We start from the raw sequence: 22,460 nt of genomic DNA, 5'->3' as shown, positions 1-22,460 counted from the left end.
AGAAAGAATATCATTGCATAAAACTGAAAAAAGGCAGATGGATTCCAGTTAGGCAAAGGGCTAAACTGCTCCTTGGCTCTCATTTGTTCAAACTATTTCCGAAACAATCTAGCCATCTTCTAACTTCCAAATTAATAAGACAAGCCCCTACATACTGTTTCAGAAAACTTAATCATTCAGGCCTTCTTCTGCAAATGCCTCAATCCAAACTGCATAATTATGACCATGTATTTTCAATAAGTGGTCAAACTAAGAGAATACTTCCCAGCCAGGCTTAAATGCACCTCATCTTATCTCAGATTCTATGCACTCTTAAAATCTCATGTAAAAAAGCCAAGCAAAATGTTCGTATCCCATCAGGTCATATAAACTAAAACAGCATTCAGCTGTCCTGCACTGTATCTCCTCTAATCTTATCTAACCTCTTAATATGGCAAACACCCCATACACTATTCTTATATAATCATGCAGTATATTGAATCTTTCTATAACACTGAGGAATAATAAAGTGTTATATATATCACATAGTATGCTTATTTTGTGTTACTTCCACTTTAATTTCATTGCAGCTGTATATATTTGTAATCATTGTTACTGTTATTGAATGCTGTCCCTGGGACATAACTCTCAACTGTCCAGATTTTTGCAGAATGTCCAGAATTTTCCCTCATATTTATAGTCTGTTCCACATAAAATGTGTTTTTTTGACAAATCCCTGAAGGTTGAATTTACTAAATAATCATATACATGTTATCATTTACATTTTAGTTTCAGACTTTATATCCTTCAGAAAATGCATGCTAACACATATACTGTTATTCTAGCTACTTTCTAAGTTTATAAACACAATATTTAAAATCTGTCCTTATTTTTGGGGCTCTATCCCCTTATTATTTTAGGCTTTGTCAGCTTTCTTGTACTAAGAGGTTGAGAGGTATGCCCTGGGATGAGGCTGACATTTTATAAAACTTATTAGTTCTCTACCCCAATAACCAAATTCAGATAAATAAAGAAATAACATACAATGCAATAAATAAACCAAGATGTTACAGTTTATTCTTAATATCAGCAAGCTCTTTATCACAGTGAGTGTGCTTGACTGGAGAAGCAATTATTAGACTGGGTCATAGAAGATAAGGGGTGATGGAAGAGTGGGTGTAGCTGCCTTAGTGTTACTTCAGCACTGGGGTGCAGATATCTTACTCATACACGCCTTTTTTACCTGTCAATTTTACATTTCATTGCTAATTTCATTCTCATACCATCTTGTTCACAACACACACACACTATAAGGATGACCTCCTTTGATATTAGAGGACTTGGTGTCTTGATAAAAAACAACAAAGTTAATGACTAACATACACTAAGTGAAATCTTCTGCATTACGTTGTTGCAGAAAACTAAGGTAAAAGTAATAGAAGTGACAGAATTATGCGCCAGATGTGTAGGAGGAGGTTGCAACTCATACATATATAATGCAACCAAAGAAGAATATATATTAGTGAAAGGAAACATGCAGTGCACCTACTAGTAGAGACTCTTTGAGACAATGGTTGATCAACTGTTTCAACAAACCCATGGGGCCAAGATCTCAAATTAATGTATATACCAGAGATATGTATTAGACATTTCTCTGTTAGCTGGTACATGAAAGTGCCAGCACAGTATGTCTACGTGTGCCAACTAACATATACAAATTCTTGGAGTAGTTTAGACTTGAAGTATGCAGTGTCAGTGGTGCAACAGGTAGCACATTTGCCATTGGTTCTGGAAGATCAGAAGGTTGTAGCTTCCATTCCTGCTTCAGATGATTGGATTACTGACACTGCAGTGCAGCATTAGGTGGGTGCCGCACTCCTGAATTTGTCATGCTTTGGATGAGATGTTAATCCTAGGTCCCATCTGCTTGAGTATGTGGTAGCTCAGATGGACGTTAAAAATCCTACAGTATCTTATGAAAAGAGCAGAGGAAGTTCCAGAGTGCCTTGGCCAAACTTCCCCAGTAGTAAAAATACCAACTCAGGTAACCCCTGAAAAGAGGCCTGTAGCTCAAGTGAACTAGCCCTTTAACAAAGGATAAATAAATAAATGTTCTAACTGGATTCAGGCACCTAGGCAGTGCAACATTCCCCTGTGAGACAGCTGGATGTGGACAGATGGCAGGTTGGCAGTTTAGCTGAAATGCCTGTGGACAATTCCCTGCGGGAATAGAACCCCCTGCACCCTAACCATAGGTGGCAGACACAAACCCCCATAGAGATACACTCTGCACCCCTCCAGAAGCCGACATGTGTGACTGTCAGTCGAACATGTGGCCCTCACTGGATGCCAAGTGGACATGAAAGTGGTACTGTGAAATCCGTGTGCTTTGGGCAAAGCCTTTACTAACACAGCATGTAAAGTAATATGTGTAGTGCTTGGTGCGTACTAAACCCAAATATATTCACAACTTGTAGAAATGTGCCATAGCATGTAGGAAATCCTGCACATCACTGTAGTCACACTTATGTTGCAAGATGTGCTTTATTTATTTTTTATTTATTTATTTTATTTATTTGCAGTTGGTTTACCAGGATACTCCATTCGGCCAAAGAACCCATTTTCAATGGAGTCCTGGGGAGAAAAGCTCCAGAACTAAGTATGTTACAAAAAAGTAATTCATACTAGTTATACAAAACTATAACAAATTACAAATTATAGAATAATACAAAATATTTTGACACCAGAAAACAATTTCAAGTAAATACAGAAGAAATAACTATGAAAGAACAATAGATAAAATTAATAGATTATAGATAGTAAAGAATATTGCGTGAAAAAATATTTTGAGTTTTTATCATATTCTGAAATACTGAATGAAACTTCTGAGAAATTACAGAAATTTATGAAGGAAGCACTTAGGAGGTGAGGCCTAGTGCAGTTTTCCCTATAATATGAAATGATAATGTATATTAGTTATGGGTAAATAATCAGGAAGAATGCACGAGGAATCAAGGCAAAGAAGGAAGATGGCAATTGCAAGTAAATTAGCTATGTGGGGTGGGAGCAAGAGCATTCCCACTTGGATACTAGGTGGAAATGAAGAGATCTTTTAAAAATAAAGTGGTTGGGGGTGGTGCAGATGGATGATGGTAGAGAGTTCCAAAGGCGGACAAGGACAAAAGATAGAAGATTTTTCCCTGGGGGACGAGTGGGTTTATAGATTTCTAATAGATTTTGATTGTTGGACCTCAATATTCTATCAGGAAGGTGCATTTTAAAAGCTGATGAAAGGGAAGGACAGAGAGAGGAGTTGAAAATGAGTTTGTGAGCAAGAGTCAGTTGAGTGTATGTGAGATAGTTGGGAAGCTCTAGCCATTTTAATATATGGAGAGAGGAACAGTGGTGTGAGGGGAACTTGTGGTTGGTAGCGGACTTGGCGATTTTGTTATAGCAAGAGGAAAGTTGGGTTTTTAGGGAGGACTGTAGATTAGTTAGGAGTGGGGCTCCGTAGAGAAGGGAGGGGATAAGAAATGAAGTAGAGAGAGTGATTTTGGCAGCAGGTGTGAGGTATTTATTTTGCCGGTACAGCATACCGAGTTTTTGGTGGGTTTGTTTGATATTTAGCTGTAGGTGAGAGTTAAATTTGAGTTGGTTATCAATTTGGACCCCAAGTAGCTTGGTCTCTGACACTAGTTCAAAAGGTGAATTATTTTGACTAGTGATAGAGAATGTGTTTGTGTCGAAAGAGACAGCTTTATAGGGGGGAAAATAGCATTCATTTGGTTTTGGAGGCATTGAGAGCAAGGTGATTTCTTTTCATCCACTGCTCAGTGGTTGTGAAAGCTTTTTGGGTCAATTTTAGGAGTGAGGGGATAGAAGAGGCAGAGCATATAATAGTGGAATCATCTGCATATTGGATGATGTCTGAGAATGGGATAGAGTTGCGGAAATTATTTATAAATATATTAAAGAGAAGGGGACCCAGTATGGACCCCTGGGGTACCCCAGTAGGGGTGTTTAGAAATGAGGAAGTGGCCTCTTTCCATATTACTGCTTGATATCTGTTAGATAAGTAGTTGGAGAACCAGTTCAAGGAGGAGGGAGATAGGTTAAGTCTTGAGAGTTTGGTTAGTAGCAGGTTATGAGAGATAGTGTCAAAGGCCTTAGAGAGGTTGAGTAGTAGGGTAGAAACAATTTGGCCAGAGTCGCGTGCTTTGTTAACAGTTTCAAGGAGGGAGAGGAGGGCAGTCATAGTGCTGTGATTAGGTCTGAATCCATGTTGTGTGGGAATTAGTAGATGATTTTCTAAAAGGTAAGGAAGGAGTTGAAGATGAATACATTTTTCTAAGATTTTAGAGATGGGAGACAGGATAGCAATGGGGCGGAAATTAGTAACATTGTTATTGTTGCCCCCTTTGTGCAAAGGGATGATGTAGGCCTTTTTCCAGATTTGGGGTAATGTACTTTCTAGGATAGAGCGGTTGATTAAAATGCTAATAGGGTAGGCAATTGCATCAGCAGCTATGCTAAGAAAGTAAAAAGGGATGTTATCAGGAGCATTAGTACATGACTTCAGTTTCAGAAGGAGTTTCTTTATAGTGGAAGTGGGTATAGGTTTTAATGAGAAAGAGGGAGAGTGTGAGGGGGGGAGTTAAGGGCAGATGAAGATAATGAAGTAGTTAGAGTAGGAGAAAATGTGGAGGGAGAAGAGTTAGTAAATGGAGATGTGGGAGTAGTGGCGGTGCCGGGTGGAGTGCTGGGGAGAGAGGGTGGGGGAGTATTTGAGGGTGTAGTGGTGTTAGAGAAAGATGATGTTAATTTGGAAATGGATTCAATGAAAAATGAATTAAATTTTGTAGCCAGATCTAGGTCAGGAGCGTTTGGGTCTTGGGTAGGGGTATTTTGTTTGCTAGGGTTGAGGAGAGTAGAGATACCTTTCCAGAATTTCTGGGGGTTTGATTTATTGCTATTTTGGAGTGTGGAGAAGTAATTTTGTCGATCGGAAATTATGAGTGTTTTTACCCTGTTTCGAAGAGTTTTATATTCATTTTGGACTAGGGGGGATCTGTTTTTCTGGAAATGTGCCCAGACTTATCTCTGTGTCACATGGATGCTAGTGTATTTTTGGATAGCCAGGGGGCTGTTTTAGTTTTAATTCTCTTAGTCCTTAAGGGTGCATGAGAATCAAGTATTTGTAGGAATATTGAGTTGAAGTGGGCAACTGCGTTATCTAGAGATAATGTTTTCAGGCAGTTCCAATTTATGGATTTTGGAGACTTTGAGAAGCTTGTTGGATGAAAGTTTTTTGGTTACGGATAGTAATAAAATGATGGGTATGTGGTCACTAAGGGGATCAGGTAGAGTGCCACTGTCAGAGAAATAGTGGGGGTGAGACTAGAATCCAGTCTAGAATGCTGCCGTTAGAGGGGTTTAGAGGAGTATGTTGTGGAGTTGATAAGCTGTAAAGGTTGATATTAAGAGGGTTTTTAGGAGACTGAATGCAGGCCCAGTTAATATTCATATCGCCAAGGATTATTGTTTCATTGCTAATGTTGTTAGAGAGCCAGGTGAGGATATCTTCAAGTGTAGAAATATTCTCTCCTGGGGGGATATAGAGCGAGGCTATACAAATGTGTTTATGTGAGTTTATTTGGAGAGATGTGAGGAATAGTTCAGCATTTTTGAAGTGTGGAATGGGTTTGTTATAGGGGGTAACTGACAATGAGGATGAATATAGGAGAGCTTTAGGTGATGCTTCTTTACAACAATAGCCTTCCTACGTGGTGTCACAGGCATCCCCCTCAGAATTGACTCCATTTGGGTATCTGTCAGGTTCTGTTCCTATTGCAGAATAGACAGAAGGTCAGACAGCTGCACTGTAGGGCATCCAAGTAACACTTTCAGTTGATGATGCCATGCCTCCACCTGGTTATTTGTCCATGGGAAGCCCATGTCAGAGACATCACGCACATTCCATAACTTCAATGGATAGGAAGATGGCAGACGTTGGTGTGCTGAGCAGTGGGATGAATACTTCTGTGGTCAGCCACGTACATAATGATGGTCCAGAAATACACCTATAGGCTTAGCACAGTCAGGTAAGGTAGCCACAATGTCCAGAAATGCGGAGATAACATCTTCCATTGGTAAGAATGCCAACGCATTCAGCTTGCGGATGGCTATTGAAAATGCAGTGTCCATACCATACAGGGCCACAAGGTGGTGATGCTAGATCTGATGCCAGATGATTTGTGCAAAATGGAATAAGCACCCCTTCAGAATACTCTTAGGGAATGCCTTTCATCTGGCATGAATTGCTGCCTTCTTAAAATCAGTCATAATGTACCTTGGAGCCAACGTGCATCCCTGATCAGCAGCCATACCCTTCAGTATTTCCCACATATTATTGTATGCAGACTCTGATTTCTGTGTCATTAGGCAGTACACCAGGGAGACAATCCTTGCTGAGGTGGGGGTGCCAATACATCCATGTAAAGTATACAGCTGACTGCAAATATCGGCTCGTGTTGGGAAGGTGCCATCCCCAAGTATGATGTCTGACCTGCACAAATCTGCCAGATTTTGTGCTGTAATCAGTAGAACCAAGGAATCAGTCCCATCCATATCAGACTTAATGCATAGGTAAAGCTGCCACTACTGAGTGGGTAATGGCTGACATCAATATCTGCAAGTGTTGCTGGAGGTGTGGACATGGATGCCCGTGCCTTCTGACATACCTTGGTGATGCTATGATGCAAGGTGGCATGGCAAGGCATCTCTTGTAGTACATTGTCATCCTCTGTGCCAAGGATACTCTACATTACCAGACTGGGCAGTTCATTGCTGGTTACCACCCTCTATCGTAGTTCTGCTCGCAGCGTAGCCACTTGGGCAGTTGTTGCATCTGGGCCATGCTGGTGTGGCAGTTATTTCTGCAGTTCTTCTCCCTAATCTGGGTGAACAGTGATGGCACAGCCTCTGCAGGCCTTTATTCTCCACTCAATACATGCCTAGTACTGTTTAGGGGGTGCTTCATGCTCTAAATGGTAGAGGTACCCCTCTACTACCAGCATTTTATTTCCCTGTTGGCTGGGCACTGTGCTGTATCTGTTGCCAAGCTGACCTGGGATATACTCATACAAAGATTCCATCATGGCAACATTACTTGTAGATGGCCTCTCGGTATCCATCACATCCAGTGTAGCAGGGAACAGAATGAATACACAACTTCGGTACAGGCCACTATCAGACTTTGAGTATGTTGCTGTACACCACCTTGTGTTGTACTCTTCTGAATAAGCGCTGTCTGCCACAGTGGCCCTGTGCAGCAGTATACACACCACCTTGCTCTTGCTATCTGCCCTGCTAGGGGTTCTCTGTGTGCAGTTCACACAGCCGTGGAATTGACAAGTGATTGTAGTAGTCTAGTAGGAGTCTACCCAGCTTGCTTGCACTGCTGGTTCTGCATGTACTGCATAGGTCCCCTTTAACTCCCAGATATTGCTGTTGGCCAATCAGGGTGTGTGGCCCAGTCTAAGTTTCAGTGACAGAGATTACATAGGGATGTATCCCTGTGTAGCACCCTTTTCTGCCTACATGCATCTGCATACTTGTGTACCCCAGCTGCAACAACCATTGGATGAGTTTGGCAGCCCCCACATTACCCACATGCTGCTGTGGACTGGGAGGTGGGTTGATACTCCTGTGTGTCCCATACATACTTTGCCTCTCCTTTGTGTCAGTGTTCCCTTCTACAGTGGTTGCTTTCACACTGTTGGGTAGGTAGTCTGTGATTGCCAGGGTTGACATGTTTCCACCTGCCACTGCACTACGGAGGGTCTGGCAGATCAGTGTCTGTCTTTGCAGGCGTACCTCTCAACCTCTTTGGGTAGGTAATGTGGAAAATGCCATAAAAACAGTGATACAAACAGGGACACATTTACATCTTGGTCTTACAAACTTAGAAAGTTGATAGAATAACAGGCTTTGCATTAGCATGAATTTTCTGATGGGTATGAAGTCTGAAACTCAAATGTATGTCATTATTTTCTAACTCCACTCTTCAATGATGTTCCACTACTTTACCAGACATCTACAATTATTTGGTATATGGGCCAGACATATTCTGCAAAGCTCAGGATAGTCTGCGACAATCTGTACTGTTGGGGGGTATGGGCAGGGATGCTTGTGGTGTTGTAACTTCTGTACTAGTGACATTGAGCATGTACAACTGTATCTCTCAGCAGCAGCTGTAGCTTCTTTGGCTTTTCCTGACAGTTTCCCACAGCGAGGTTTAATGGACAGGTTGTGTGTGGGGGATTTGTATGCTTGTGCAGGGCAACTGGTAAGCTGCTTTTTGGTTTTTACTTTGTTCGGACCTTTTTAGCCACTTGTTCTGCTGATTGCTTGTGTAGTGCGGCTGTTTCCACTGTCAGGTGACAGCCTGCTTGTCTACTTTAGGGAACATCTCCATTTGCCGGTTTTCCTGACTGCGTGGATTCCCACAGTGTATCTCTCTTTTGGCCACACCACTGTATGATCTAGCAGTGCTGCAGCCTTCTGCTTTCAGCGTTGTAGCTCGTGGACATTTGTCTCATGATCTACATGTCGGAACCCATTCTAACTCAGTAACTCCAGCGATCGCCACACCATAAATAAGGTTTTCCTATTTTATATGATCTTGGATTCATAAGGAAGCTACCAGGCATGTGGTCCAGGAGACCACTGAGCATCCTAAGAAACCTAGCCCAGTTGTCTCAATTAGCCCAAAGTATCATCTGGTTAAGTGATTTGCTCAGCATCACACAGTAAGCAATGGAGGCATGGAAGAGAAATCAAACTCTGTACTACAAAAAGAAGCTTATTAACAGCACATAGTCTTAATCCTGTGAGCTAACTGCCAGACTAAAAATTGGCTCTTATCAGGCACATGAACCCAGGGCCTCCCACATAGCATCCACTTATCATTACCTCTGCACAGTCAAGGAACATCCCCTTAACTTTCTTCTGAACTCTTGTCAGCACTATGACTTTATATATTCTGTATGTTCTTCAGTAACTGAAGCAGGACCAGTGCAATAATGCAGTAATTAGTGTTTCATTTAACCACCTAGATGAGTGCTGTAGGCTTTGGTTTGTCTTTGCTCCTTCATCTTCACAGTAAATCTGATCCTGATGGTTTATGTTTCCCATAGCAGCTACCAGATCATTCTATTATTTTCTGTATTTCTTAGGCAAACTTTTACCGTGGCATAATCTTCTTTTTGTTGTTATTCCACACGTAAAAATTCAGACATGGTAGCTGACATGTTTTTGACCTTCACACATTGCCCTTAGGCTCCTGTCTAGTCTTGCAATCACATCTCCTATTATCCATTCAGTCCTGATGTCATTCATCTAGGGAATTATCCAATTTTCTTTGTTATGCAAAAGGTCAAGAAAACATATTAAATACCACAGACCAAGGACGAACCCTAGGAGGACACAACTTGTCATTACTGTTACCCTCTGAGCCCTGTCTGTTGTGCAGCAGTATCTCTACCAATATACACAGTGTTCTATCCACTCATATCTGACACATCTTAAACTATATTTTGTGACTCTTTGTGCCACCGCAGGTTAATCTAGCAAGGAATATCAAGGTCCTGAGTACGTTAGCGTGCATTTCTTCAAACAACAACTGCATTTAGATGGTCAACACTGGGAGAAAAGGCAGCATATGGTAAGTTGCACTTTTATGCTGACAGATTGCCAAACTTATCTTCTGAATTAAAAATTATTTTTGTTTAGAGTAAATTAAATGGCATTCAGCTTTTAGTATCATCGCATTACCCTTCTTAATTTAAAAACCTCTTCTGAAATCAAGACAAATGATATATATATAGGCATACATCTGCCTTCCACAATGGTGGTCCTGTGACAGTCACAGAAATGGGACAGACGAGTCTGCAGGATCCACATGCTATGAACCCTTGCTGGAGTTTGCTCTTAAGCCCTTCATCACAAATTAGCTTACAAATGCTGATTTCAAAATACCTTCCTTGAATATAAGGATTTATACTGGCAGTTAAGGCTTGATGCATCTGTATTTCCAAGCTTGAATACATCTATATCTGTAACCTCTGTTTTGAGAATGAGGACGGCCAAGTTATGACAGTCACATTCATTATTTATTGACTTCATTCCTCATAAAATTTGTGGCTTTATGACAAATCACTGAGAAATTCAGTTTCAGACTTTCTTTCCTTCTTCAGACAATGCAAATCCATCCATCCTCAACCCCTTTTCCCATTTTTGCACATGCCACAGGCTCCATCCCTGCTACAAAAATATGTATTTTACTCCCATAGTCAAATATCCAACTTCTACTATTCATTGGAAAATTCAGAGAAAAGAGCCATTTTCAAAACATAGAGCTACAATTCATATGATTTTATTAACTGAGTTTCAGCAAAACAAACAACATCCCTTGCTATATTATAATTTTACATTGGCCAGCTAGAAAACATTACAGCTGTAAACAAAGTCATGATTATCATCCTCTAGAGCATAGCTCTCAACCTTGTACTTCTCGAGTTAAGGACAAAGGTGCCAAATCCAGGATATTTTTTCCATTTTGGTAATAATAACATACAAAGTTAACAGAAAGGGTGGACATGAATTAACATACAATTTCTGAAGTAAAAAAAAGTCTGTAACTGTAAAGGTTGCAATTATTTGGTTACTATAATGTCCATGACAGGGCTGGGTTGTCACTACAACAGTGACAATCATCGACAGTCAAGGTTTACATTGCAAAATCTTTCTCAAAAAATAAGAGGTGGAGAGGTACTTATGAGAGCAGAGAAAATACAAGAAAAATCAGATATGTTCTGCAAAACTAAAGAAACATAGCTGATTTTCCTTGTATTTTCCCTGTCTCTTGTACCTGTAAACTGTCCGTAGGTTATTGCTCCCCCCCCCAAAAAAAAAAAAAAAATAAGCAACAGTAATCTTCCTATCTCCATTGCTTGCTTTCCAAAGCACTGATGTACTGCATAAACTTGGGAACGCATGTCCCATACACATGCACATTACATCAACAAAGCAGCAGAATCATGAAACAATGTGGAAGAACACCACGGTGCCATTATAGGTTCATAGGTTCATAGGTGTGTACTAGGCTAATGGTCCAGGAGCCTTTACAAGGGAAGCCCATAGAAGTGCTCTGGCATCGTGCCACCTGACATTAGTTCCAGTTGCCTCTATCAAGTAGAGCCACTGGAGTGATACCCGGGGTGAATTTTCTATTACCCATCCACTCATCAAAATTTCTCTTGAAGAGGGACAGCAAGGTGCTCTGGTTGACATGTATGGGAAGTCTATTCCAGAGCATGGGCAGTCTCTGGGTGAAGAGCCTGTCCCTCCAGCATGTTCTGTTGATTGTGGTAATGAGGTTGAGGTCTCTGGAGCATGTGGTGCTGAGGGACTGGGATGTCTTTAGATGTAGCATTTCTAACAGAGCTGGGTCAGACATGGCTTTGTAAGTCAAGCAGAGATCGCCTCTAAATAGGTGATATGAGACAGAGAATAGCTGGAGTTTTTTTAGTCTGTCCATGTAGGACATGTGTTTAACACCTAGGATCCCCTTCATGAGGTACGTCTGTGGCCTCTCCAGCTGTTGCAGGTGTCTAGTGAGGTACATGCCAAATGGGGCATTATACTCGATGACTGGTCTAATGAGGGAAGAGTAGAAAGAGACAATGACCTCTTTCTTCCTGGATGCAAAATCCTTGGTAAAGAGATGTGCCACATAGAAGGACTTTCTGACCATAGTGGCAATGTGGTGGTCTACGGAGAGGTTGCTGTCAACCTACATCCCCAGATCTCTCATAATGCCTTCAGTGTTTAGTGGGCTCCCATCAATTGGTAATTAGTGGGAATTTAATTTTTACCAAAGGGCATGATGATGCATTTTTTGGCATTAAGCTTAAGGCCATGGTTTCGACATCAGTCATTGGTCTCAGTGAGGACTTTCTGTAGGATGTTTGCATCACTTGGGGAGTTAATAATGGCTCCCAGTTTGCAGTCATCTGTGAACTTGGTCAGGCAGAGTCCCTTTGTGTTGGCCTGGAATTCTGAGAAGTAGATGCTGAACAGGAGAGGACCCAGGACCGATCCCTGTGGGACTCCACTCGTGACTGCTCGGCAGTCTGAATTGGAGTCCACTACTTTCACAGTGTTTGTTCTATCTGTGAGCCAATTTAAAACCCACCTAGTGATATATGGGATGATGCCTAGTTTGGTGAGTTTACCAATAATTCCTGAGTGAGGAATGGTATCAAAGGCCTTGGCCAGATCGAGGTAGGCTGTATGCACTGCCTTACCTTTATCCACAGCCCTGGTGACTGACTCAAAGAAGTCGACCAGGTTGAGCAGGCACGATTTCCCTTTCACAAAGCAAAATTGCGTGAGGTCTAGAGTTTGGAGATTTTCTATATCTTTGTTAATCAGGTCCATGATGGTGCACTCCATAGCTTTACATATCAAACTTATCAGGCTAATAGTGGGCTCCCCCTTTATGGAGAGGGATGACTGTAGCAGTGCACCATTTGATAGGGACAAAGCTTGAGGTGAGGCTGTGACTGAAGAGGGCACACAAATGTGGTGCCAGTTCACTTTGTAGTTCATGTAGAACACAGCCAGGGATATTAGTGGGTCCCATGGAAACTGTGTTTTTGGCCTTGGACAATACAGATTTAATATATGATGTAGTAATGATGGGTGCTTGGCAATCTTCCAGTATTGTGATTGTTCCCTTGAGGGGGGGGGGTGAGGGGTAAAGTTGGCACTGAATCTGTCAGCCAGTATGTTGGCAATATCTGTTGGCTCAGTATAGGAGGTACCACTGTGCAGTAACTCAGAAAAAATCTGGGTATTGCCGTGGATGCTCTTGATGAAGCTATAGAAGGCTTTGTGATTGTTTTTAGTGTCTGCTGCAATTCTACCTTCATAGCTAACTTTAGTGGATTTGATGAGGGATCTCAACTTTTTGTTGAGGCTTATAAGGGAGTTTTTGCAGTCTTGGGACTTCACCTTTTTCTGCAACAGTTTCTTCCTTCTCTTGTGGACTTTATTAATGGCACGGGACCACCAGATTGGCTTCCTTTTTTTGGAGGAGAGCATCTTGGTTCTCTTGGGTATGGCTAGTTCCATGCATTTATGTACATGTTTGTACAGTGCATTAGTGTATGATTTGGCAGTGATGCAGCTATTTTCCATTGGCATGGGTACTATGAAGTTAGACACCTCTGTTTTTAGGAGTCCAAAGTCAGATTTGGAGAAGTTTTTCAAAGTGGTTACCTTTGCAGGGGGTGTGGGTGAGATGTGGATTTCCATGGAGATTAGTTTATAGTCAGATCTGACCAGGAAGGGATTGACTACTGGTGGAGAGCAACAGTCACCCATGTTAGTAATGACCAGGTCAAGGATGTTGCTTCCTCTAGTGGGGTCAAAATGAGCTGGTACAGGGCACTGGAATTGAGTTTGGGTTTGTGATGGGCCGATCTTGTCTCCTGAATCTGATTGACTTCTTCAAATTGGTCTCCAGAGCTATCTGGACCTTGTCAAGGCCTTCAACACCATCCCCCACTCTGGAATCATAGATAAACGTACTAAGCTGGGCATAAATCCCTACGTCACTCAATGGGTTACCAACTGGCTTACTGACAGAACCCAGACTGTAAAAGTAGCCAACTCCAAATCCAGCTCCAGACAAGTGTCAAGTGGAGTACCTCAGGGTTCAGTCCTGGGACCACTCTTGTTTGGCATCTACTTCTCTGAAGTACAGGCCAACACTAAGGGACTCTGGCTAACAAAGTTTGCAGATGGCTGCAAACTGGGAGCCATTATTGAATCCCCAAATTATGTGGATATTCTACAAAAGGGCCTTACGGAAACAGATGCCTGGTGCCAGAGCCATGGGCTCAAGCTTAATGCCAAGAAATGTATAGTTATCCCCTTTGGAAAAATAACATGTACCCATGAACTACCACATAAGTGGCAGGACACTAAACATCGAAAGTGAGATGAGAGACTTAGGGACACAAGTGGACAGTGGTCTCACTTTCGATAACCACATCACCACAACAGTCAGGAAATCCTTCTATGTGGCACACCTCATCACTAAGGGCTTTTCATCCAGAAAAAAAGAGGTCATTGTCCCACTGTAGTCATCCCTCATTAGACCCATTATAGAGTATAATGCCCCATTTGGTATGTGCCTCACAAGACATCTGCAACAACTGGAAAGGCCACAGAAATACCTCACTAAAAGAATCACAGGCCTAAAGCAGATGCCATATGCTGACCGTCTAAAAAAACTCCAGCTATATTCTGTGGCATATTGTCTACTCAGAGGTGATCTCTGCTTAACATACAAGGCCATGTCAAACCCTGAGCTGTTGGACATGCTTCACTTAAAGGAATCCCAATCCCTCAGAGCCATACGCTCCAGGGATCTAAACCTTATCATCACAATGAACAAAACATGCTGGAGGGATAGGTTCCTGACCCAGAGACTCCCCATACTCTGGAATAGACTGCCCATACATGTCAAGCAGAGTGCCTCATTGATCCTCTTCAAAAGGAACCTTGATGATTGGATGGGAGATAGGAAATTCACCCCGGGGATCATGTCAGTCACCCTGCTAGACAGGGGCCCAGAGAAGTAAATAGTGTGGGAAGACATTTCCAGGGAATTGCTGTGGCTAGGCTTGCATAGGCCTTAGGGCCGATAGCCTAGTACCAACCTATGAACCAACCTATGAAGAATTCCAGGAAGTGTTGGGCCAGTATATTGGTGCTTGAGTAGTTTTTCCAGTTGATGAAGGGGTAATTGAAGTCTCCTAGCAAGGGATTGTTGGGTTGGACCTTGATAGATTCCAGGGTGCTTAGGAACATGGAGTGAGAGTCTAGGGACATGGTTGGGGACCTATAGCAGGCTATGACCTGGATCGCCATCTTACCCAATGTTAGTTGTACCTGAAGTATCTCAGATGCATTATGCTGGGCTACTAGTCTGGAGGTGTGCATATCCTTTATGAATATGGAGACACCACTGCCTTTGGAGCTTTGGTCCATCTTTCAGGGCCGAAAGGTGTGGAATGAGTTATAGCCTGGTAGGGCAGGGGTGCTTTCTGCCACTTTAAACCAGGTCTCCGTTACAGCACAAATGTCGATGTTCTCCATTTTGAGGAGTGCTTCGAGTGAGTGCACCTTGAGATTTAGACTTCTATCATTGAGCAACATGACCCTCAGATTGCATTTATTTATAGCTGTTACAGTGGTAATTTGTTCTTTGGAATATCACCTAAAAAGCACTATAGGGGTGGCAAGAGCCTTAGCCAGTACTCAGAAACCCAGTGGTGACAGATTCAGACTATATCTGGCAAAGCATTGAGGTCCATCAATCATGTCATCCCAAGCAGACAGATAGCAGATCACCTTAGAGACCAGAAACTTAGCCCATTGTTGAAGTCAGTCATTTTTTGTTTGTACTGCGGTATCATTCTGGGTGACTGTAGGATATTGCTCAGGGCTAGTGTCATACCTGCCTGGGCCACATAATCCGAGAGTGCCACCATGTCTCTTTTCATGTAGTCCAGGGAGGTGCATCTCAGGTCATTCACACCCACATGGACAATGACAGAGTCATACTTGTACTTTTGTGGAGTGACCCGAGTGCATGTGTTATGTGTCAAATTCTGGCACCCGATAGATAGCTGACTGTTACCTTCTCCTTATTTAACCTAGTGAGTTGGACATCTGTGTGCCTCACTATTGACTCACCTGTGATTAGTGTATTGGGCAAGGTGTTTAGCTTTAATGGCTTAAGTTGAGGGCCACACTGTGGTGGTGAGCTATGTGTCCTGTGGTTTGTGCTGTGTTGTGGTGGTTGAGTCTGTTTCTGTCTTGGAGGTCTCTGCTGTTTGGGTAAGTTTTTATTGAGAGCCTCCACGAAGGTGGGTGTGTCGTTTGTGTTTTTATGTGAGAGCTGTGATAGTGAGTGTTCTGGAGGGCTATGTGTTCCATGTGGTGTGATACAGGTGTAGACCTTCTCCTCTTGACCAGCTAGTCTGGTCTTGGCTGGAGAGTGCAAAGCTTCCAATTTGGTGATATAAGTGCATCTCTCACAAGTCTGAGTGCTGGGAGGTAAGAGGAGAGGGTTGCCTGTGTACATGAGGCAGTTGCTGCACTGTCTCAGAATGCCAAAGTGCACCAGGTTTATAGGGGATAACACAGGAAACTGCCCTTTAATCATGCCAGGAGGGCTGGTCATAACTACTAAGTACTGGAGCTATTTCCGTGAAGAATGACTAGTGCTGATGGCACTTAGGTGTGCTACAATAATAGCTACAAAAAACAGTTTACGTGCAAAGCGATTACGCTATTTGAAGTGCAAGAGAGAAAGAACTAGCAAGATCTAACGGAAAAACTGAAGACAAGACTTTCTGGCACCAGTAATAGTTTACCTCAGCTTGGCACCGCTGCATGGAACTTAAACAAGTGGAAACCCATACAAAAGTGGGCTTTTAGATGAGAATGTTGAAAGGGGTAGAAAAACTGCCCAAACAGCCAATAAACTACAATTTCTGGGCCAGAAAATGCTCCTCTTCTGGTAGATAGGCTACCTAGTGTTTACCACTCTGACTGATAGGCAAGAAGGATTTCCTCCAACACAGAAAGGCTTGGGGGCACAGAAGTTTACAAACAATCCTGCATACAGCAAATCTGTATCTGGACTAGATTAGATGCATGAAAGGTGGGAAACAAGTGCAAATGTGGGCTTTTAAACCAGAAAGTTGAAAGAGATTGAAAAAACTGGCCAAACAGCCAATAAACTACAATTTCTGGGCCAGAAACCACCACAGAAAGACATTACACAGGATTCAATAAAATCTGTGTAGGCTCCATATGGAGCTCACATGGAATGTACTCATGTACTAGGCCATGGTTCCCCTTGGCAGTATGCCATGTATATTAATCATGGCACACTGCTAAGGGAGATCATAGCAACAGGGATATTGAATCCATGTAGATAGTGGTGTAGAGGCTGTCCTGTGGCTATGGATTGTCCAGGGAATTCCTGGACAGATATTATGTACAGAATAAGAATCCCTGCAATGTACCCTGCTAGTGTAGAAATATGTGTACATTTTCATGTTTTTGTTTTATTTTTTTTTAATTTTTTAATGCTCATTTGCATGGCTTGGTGCAGAGTATGGCAGTGCTGAGCTGCACTTACACATGCACAGGTGACATCTGCCAGACTTCGAAAAATGGAAACCGGATGTAATTAATTATGTGTTTTTATTTTATTTTTTTGAATGTCTGTTTGCGCAGTATGGTGCGGTGCTTAGCAACATTAACAGGTAGCTTATTAGTATATGTGAAGGCATACTGATTTTCTTGCTATCAAAGTCGCTAAATAGATAGAGTTATGGCTTAAAGTGTTGTAGGTCCCATGTTTGAGTCCTCAGCAGTCGTACCTTTTTACATTTATTACTGTGGAAATGTGTGAGGTGACCTAAAGAGCAGTTTAATTAAAAACAAAATTATTGCATTTGGAAAAGCTGCTCGATGCTAAGCACTGCTTAAACATGGTTAATGGCTTCTCCTGTTTGCACATTGCTAAGCTTTGCTAAAGCACTCTGTGCAAGTTTCCACAATGCTCAGCTCTGCTAAGCGGGTTTGCATGATACTAAGCAGCACGGTGCTTTTTTGAATGTTACAGTATGATGTGTAAGTGTGGGAAAACAGCCTATATTAAGGCCACCAGGCAGGAATTCTGCAGCATTCATTGGAGTATTACTAACCTTGTCTATATACCTGGTGGTGTTGGTGAGTATGCGTGTTTTTGGGCACAGAGGTGGGGTGTGCAGTAGTCCAGAGTGTTTGTTGGACTCCTGGTCTGCAACTATGAGCCCTGGCTGTTGCAGGGTGATTACCAGGGCTGAGAATATAAAGCTGAAGCCTAGGATCAGATGGCTAGGGATCTTACCAGTGCTACTGGTATCCCCCACACTAGTGAGTAGTGTCATCACCACTATGACGACCTGAAGCGAAAGAAGAGTGGAACCTTGGACAACTAGGTCCAAGAGGCTAGGGCTGGGCATGGCCTACAGATATGTAAGTATGTTTGTTACTACTTTACTAAAATACAAGCTGAATCCATACAAAACTGGTATGCATAATGGTGTGCTTCTCTTCCAACAACTGTAGCTGAAAGGGCTCAATATGTCCAGTATCATGACGGGCACCTGGCCAGGGTGCACTGATATGGATATTTTCTGATAACTGTAGTGCAATAAACAATAAAAAATACTAATAACAATAAGCAATAAGGTGTAAAACAGGATTGTGGTTTGATAACTAATGTGTGAAAATAACTGCAGTAGGGCTGCATTCACTGCATGTGTGTTCTAATGTCACTGCAGTCAACCATAAAACTGAAATAAAGACTGCAAAAGTAATTGTTTGATAAATGTATTGCACAACTCACAGTATGGTTCAGGCCTGTCTTCAGGCCACTTTCAGTCAGATAATGCTCTGTTTTCCTCCCACTCCCAGCACAAAGTATATTGGAAAGGTAGCCCACTTTCTGGGGAGATATCATATGTATACTTCACAGATTCTAAGGAGCAATAACAGTAAAGTGTAAAGTAGGATTGTGGTTTCATAAGTAATGTGTTCAAGTAACTGCAGTAGGGCTGCATTCATTGCATGTCTGTTCTAATGTCACTGCAGTCAACTGTAAAACTGAAATAAAGAATGCAAAAGTAATTGCCTGATAAATGTATTGCACAACCCACAGTACAGTTCAAGGCTGTCTTCAGGCCACTTTTAGTCACATAATGCACTCTATTCCTGCCACTCCAGGAACAAAGTATATGGGTGAGGTAGCCAAATTCTGAGCAGATGTCACATGCATACTTCACAGATTCTAAGGAGCAATAATGCTCTGTATTTCTCCTACTCCAGGAGCAAAGTATATGAGTAAGGTAGTCCACTTTCTGGGTAGATATCATGTTATACTTCACAGATTCTAAGGAGCAGTAACAATAAAGTATAAAGCAGGATTATGGTTTCATAAATAATGTGTTCAAATAACTGCAGTAGGGCTGCATTCATTAAATGTCTGTTCTAATGTCATTGCAGTCAATTGTTACATTATGTGCATATGTCCCCTGCAGTCACAGCTTTTGGGTTCTACTCCCATGACTGCCATGACTGCCAATTAAGACATGGCGGCTGTCTAGTCTACTTAATGTACACAAACATACCTGTCAACTGTCATGATTTTTCTTAATGTAATGACAGCTGCTCAATCTGTCTGGTCTGTGATTAGCAGATAAATGATTACCTGGAGTGCAATGTATTTGCAAATCAATTTATAGAACACCTTCGTGGTTATCTACATGTGCATTATGTGGAATAGTTCCATGTAGTTGTGTACCTACATTTGTTAATGCTTGGCCCACACTGTTCCATGCTAACAGCTTGAGAGGTATGTGCATGCTACATCATCTATAGAAGAATTTGAGTCTCTGCACTCACAACTGACACTGCACACCTGTAGAAGTATGTATTGGCAGTCTGTGTATTAATATAATCTGTGACTTCACTAATGGTATGTTTTTCTCTCTCTCCCCACCCCTTATTTTCTTTAATTTATTAATGTTATTTATTATTATGATTTAATATTAATGTATCTGTTAAACTACCTGTATTGTTGGCCTTATCAGTTATTTCAGTCTGGTTTGCTGTTAACATACTTACTGTTATGTTATTTAATGTTGTGTTCCACATAATATACCTTAATATTTATTTTGATTAATCAATATTATGCTCCATTATGTCAATACTAACATTGATCTCGTTATTACCAACCTTAACTTATTGTTATACCTAATTTACTACAGTGTGATAAGGAAGGCTGGTTCCAGGTGATCCACCAAACTTGGCTCCTCTGGCCATGGCACCAAGACCCAGCACATTTGGGCCACGTCCTGGTGGTGCTCCCTCTGCTGCCCCTGCACTACCTGCAGTTGTCAGGTGGGTCTGTTCCATAGGCCAGGGATGGGCATCCTCTGGGAGCAGTGGTGGAGGGGATTTTGTCACTCATGATTTACTGCCAGGATTGGTGTGCAGGATTGTGTTCCATGGTTTTGGATGCTGCATGAACCAGATGGAGGGCATGCTCACCACCCTGGTGGGGCAGCCTTGCCCCAGAGCCCAGCCTGCACCACTGCCACCCCAGGGACAGTGAAGGAGCAGTACTTGCAGTCTTATGGGTGGGGACCTGAGTCACACTGCTACCTTGTGGAGACACCTGAAACTGGGATTCCACAACACTCTCCCCATCCAAGGTGTTCACCTCCTCTTGTGTCACATACCACCCGCATCTGCTGTCTTGTCTGTCTGCAAAAGTTTCCTCGCCTTCCCAACTTACCTCTCCTAAATGTACCTATGTCCCTTCCCCAATATTCCACTCTCACCTTAAAAAACAAAAAAATGGACACCAGTCCCCCCAAAAAATATCATCTCATATATAGCTATCCATTTCACACATGACCACCAGACTCGTAATTTGGTCCAATTGGCTTCCCACCTTTTTCTCTGTGGGTGGCAGTCCAAATTCATTTACAAATTCTGTCAAAGTACACAGTTGTTGCTATACAAGAAACGGATAGCTATTGTTGTTTCCTACACCATTCCTGCACATACCTACCTGACTTTCACTATGTTTTCCCCCTTCTTGCACCACATATCACCACTATCCTATTGGCCCATTTTGTTTTCTTTAAAGATATTTTGTGAGACGCTGCACAACATGTCACACAGCATCAGTAAGCTCAGCTAAGTGGAGTTATATTGATATATGTGTTTTAAATGATAATAAAACACATACAAAATGAATACCTGTCCCCTATTTCAAACCCAAGAGCATCACACCTGCAGACCTGCAGACCACTGCATTAACCTGCCTTTCCACACAGCTAATTAAAACAGTTAGTTTAAGCAAAACATAGTAATTGCAAGTTACCATCAAGCATTTTTAAGCAGAGCTGCACATCATGTAGCGTCACACAAACTTGCTGAAATAGTAATGGAAAAATTGGGAGTGCAACTTGAAGTCTAGTGCAGGACTACACCACTAGAAAGTCAGACACAGACTAATGGATATATCTGAGGTCTCTAATAGCAAGTAAATCTGCACTTTTATCAGTAACATGTAGAAGAATACCTGCTAAAACATTAATGGCAAATACATGTTAATCTGGGACTCTGGTGGAGAAATACATCCCTAAAAAGCCAGGCACATAATAATGGATGTAATGGAGATATGTCACAGTTTGTATGCGTGCACTTATACCTTCACAAATACACATGTTGTAACAGCGATTCAGTAGCTCAGTCTATTAAATGCTTTGCAAATAGTAAGTTTTGCAACTCATGGTCCTGGGTTAAAATCCAGTGGTGTGTAGCATTTAAATTACATTATTGTAAAACCATCAATGAATGACTGAGTCATGCACTCTTTATCCACACATTGCATTTCAAATGAAATGCCTGCTTTTCACTGATAGAATTCACAGGCCTGCAGATAGGAACACACTTGAAATATCCTTATAGCAAGACTATAAGTGCATAAAGTGTTGGGTGATGCATTAATATGCATTCACAAAGGAGTTTAACTTAGGTAATACAAATGAGGTCCACTAATATCAGAGTGCAACCCACAATCATTTCATAATGATATTTTAGATTAGCACAGCTGCAAAACTAACATACACATATGGAGGTCTTACTAGTAACAAGGACTACCAGAATACACATTCCAAATGAGTACTATAATGTAACAGATGGCCTGAGAGTTACCCAAATGGCTGATATAATGGCATATTTACCCCTTATTTTACTCAAGGACTCAACAAACATGTTGTCTAGTACTCTGTTAGTGGTACTGTTGCCTAATATACTTACTTTTAACACATATCTTAATTTGCAGTGGAATGGGTACCCTCACTCTGACTCTGCCTCTACAACAAAGCTGCTACAGCTCCCACAGTTAGTCTTATAGCTTGTTTTTCTCCAAAGTGTTCATACTCTCTGCCTATGCCTATTGCCTGGAGCTGTATGTAAAGGTAGCTGCTAGAGACATACCCTCTGCAATGACATAGTCTGTTGACCCCAGTAGTGTCCAGCACAACATATCAGAAAGGGATTTTAATCTACATAAAGGCCTAATATCTTGTTCAGTGGTTGCATGTCATTGGCTGATTATACTGCAAACCAGCTGTGTTGGCTGCAGTTAGCATTTCAGAACCACAGATTGGTTAATTGCCAGTCACCTGGTAATGAGAACCATGCAAAAAAGGCAAACATCTGGCTAGTGGAACCAGTCTATATGAGATTTTCTTCACACAGTAAATGCA

Source organism: Protopterus annectens, chromosome 4.part0 (genome assembly GCF_019279795.1).
Source record: "Protopterus annectens isolate FY-2018-M chromosome 4.part0, PAN1.0, whole genome shotgun sequence".
Taxonomy (NCBI): domain Eukaryota; kingdom Metazoa; phylum Chordata; order Ceratodontiformes; family Protopteridae; genus Protopterus; species Protopterus annectens.
This window is presented reverse-complemented; position numbering follows the sequence as displayed.